We start from the raw sequence: 2,727 nt of genomic DNA, 5'->3' as shown, positions 1-2,727 counted from the left end.
ATGCTTAGCTGTTCACTGTAAAGATGGACATAAAAAAATGATTATATTGGACATTGTGTGCATTCAAAAATATTTTTCTGATCATTTTTACTCTTTATGTTTAAAATGTGTTTATTTTTGAAATGTGTTGAATAGGACAACTTAAAATAAAAAAATAGTGATTTCTCATGTGAGATAAGATATTTAAGTTCTTAGAAGGCAAGTACTAGGAATTAAAATCCAGACTTAGTGTCTGGCATTTGCTACCTAGCAAGCCTGACACTGCAGGAGAGGCTGGGAAACAGATAAAATTCTTTTTAAGTGCTCACTTTGGCAGCACCTATATTAAAACTGGAATGATATAGAGAAGATTAGCATGGTCCCTGTGCAAGGATGACACACAAATTCATGAAGCATTTTATATTTTCTACAGAGTCTCCTTGCCAGCTGTATCTAGAGCCTAGATGTTGCTCTAGAGACATCTAATAAAATCTTGTGCAAGAAATATTATTCTTCTTAAGTATCTATGTTGGAAACTGGGCTGAGAGCAGACAAGATCACAACAGGAATATTAAATAATACAGCCAGGAAAATGAAGGAAAATCACGTTTCTTCAATGACAGCCAACCACAGCTGTGCTTTGCTTTCATCTGTCTATTCTCTGCACCTCTGCTCACAGCTCCTACTTTCACTCTTCTCTGGCTTGCATTTTTTCCCTCCTTTCTTCTTACTCCTTTTCTGGACTCTTCTATCCTTTGAGAAACAGATCTGCATCTTTTTGTTCTTTTCCTTCACACTTAAAGAAAGAATCCACACTTTGCTCTTTGGTTTTTCCTTTGCTCACCTTTTACAGTGGGCAATGCAACCAGGTTGAAATTGCAATTCATCTTATACAAGATCGTATTCTGTACAAGTTCTAAATTTGTAGCCACCAAAGACTTTAACATCACACATTTCCTGAGCACTTGACAGTGTCTCTCTGCCAATGAATCCATACCAGCTTACCCATTCTTTTGTGTTATTCACCCTTTCCATTGGATTATAGGTATGGAAGTCACCTGATCTTTCTGTTCCTTTCTTCAAATGCTTATTCCAAAATTCCTTGTTATAAGATCTCTGCCAGCCATATGCAAGAGAGCAGTTGTGGCTTTGTGCCTTTCCTTCCACTAACAACTTTCTTGAGCCCTCCTCCCTTGTTGCTGGAACCTATCTATGTTTATTTTCTCTGCACTCAGATGCTGAGGATCACACATTTTCTCTAACTTAATGCAGTCTGGCATCTTCCCATCTCTTTCACTCAGATCAGTTCTTTAAGGTCCTTGATTTTAGAAGATATTTATTAATCCTCAACTGTTTGACTTACCTTCAACATTAATATTGATTTACCTTCTAAACATTCACACATTTTCTTCATTTCTCTCTGGAATCTCATTCCTAGCCATCTTTGGAAGCATGTATTTTCCTTTCCTATTGATACTATCACTGTAAGTGGAAGTTTTGGGGGCCTGATGCTATGATATTTGTGTCACGATCATGCTTTTAATGTGTGATCTCATTCAATTTCATAGCTACGGCTAGTTGTTTTTGCAGAGAATGCAAATGATACAGCAAAACAGCTTTGTGTGGTAGAGAACTTGAGGTTCAACCGAAGTGCTTTTCTGATTATCTTTGCTCTTCCTATGGCTTCAAGTACCATTTACATGAAGATAAGTCTTGAATTCCTGTCTTCAGCTCTGAAATTTCTGAATTGCAAGGCTGAATACTTACCAGTTCCTTGATATTTCTGCTTTGTTGTTTCAGAGGCACATAGAGTTATGTGAATATAAAATGTGCTCTCCTAGTTTTTCTGCCAGATACAGTTCCTGCTTATTGTCCAGAATCCTGCCTGTAAACTCCTGTTACCATGTCTACACTGTAGAACAACCCAGAAACTGAAGTGTCAGTCTTAGTTTATTTTGGCTGATACAACAAGATACCATAGACTAGTTGGTGTATAAACAACAGAAATTTCTTCATTCTGGAGGCTGAAAAGTCTAAGACCAATGTACTAACATATTTCTGTTGTGTGCACTTCCTCATTCATAAAGGACTGCCAAGATGGAGATAATAATTTGTGTCCAATTGTTTTCAGTGAACAATTCATCTAAAAAGCTTAGGATATGACTGGTAGAAGTGAGTTGCTTTAATTATATTGTAAATATTTGATTGGTGCTTGTCCTCTTGACAGGACTTTCTTATTTATTTAGATATCATCTGACTTCCTTACTAATGAGTTCCATTTTATTAAATGATTATTTACATGACACTTTCTGTAAACTAGGTTCCACTTCATGACAGTCTATAAAAACATAATATGACATATTAAGTCATTAAATCTTTAAAAAAAACATTTGAAGTAAACATGATTATTATTATGGATTAAGAAACTGAAGCACTAAGAACTTGTTACTTTTAGGCCACAGACCCAGTATTTGACTGCAGGAAGACTGTTTTCAGAGTCTAAGTTTGAAGAGACTCTCCTTGAACACTAAAGCATGTCACTTAGGACTCTGAGGACCTGGTATAGAGCTCAACAATAATGGTCAGTCTGCAATATTATTTAATGAATTACAAAATTCAGCAGTATGAATGTTTTGATCATGACTGTCTCGCCAAAAAAAATGTGATAAAAGTAACAGTGGAATGCCATTCAGATTTGTCATTCTACATAACAATATCTTGATTTTTTTTCCTGTTGATTGTGGGACT

The 2,727-nt window shown here is 35.8% G+C and overlaps 1 non-coding gene across 1 annotated transcript; it reads left to right on the top strand.

Annotated features, from left to right (window-relative positions):
• The first annotated feature begins 300 nt into the window (after positions 1 to 300).
• On the top strand, positions 301 to 407 carry LOC150063129 (U6 spliceosomal RNA). Its single transcript, XR_016535643.1, has one exon. It is a non-coding gene; the product is annotated as a U6 spliceosomal RNA (small nuclear RNA).
• Positions 408 to 2,727: the final 2,320 nt, after the last annotated feature.

This window comes from Megascapheus bottae, chromosome 5, assembly GCF_031878675.1.
Source record: "Megascapheus bottae isolate mThoBot1 chromosome 5, mThoBot2.hap1, whole genome shotgun sequence".
Classification (NCBI taxonomy): Eukaryota; Metazoa; Chordata; class Mammalia; order Rodentia; family Geomyidae; genus Megascapheus; species Megascapheus bottae.
Note: the sequence above shows the minus strand (reverse complement) of the source record. Positions and strands in the feature narration are given on the sequence as shown.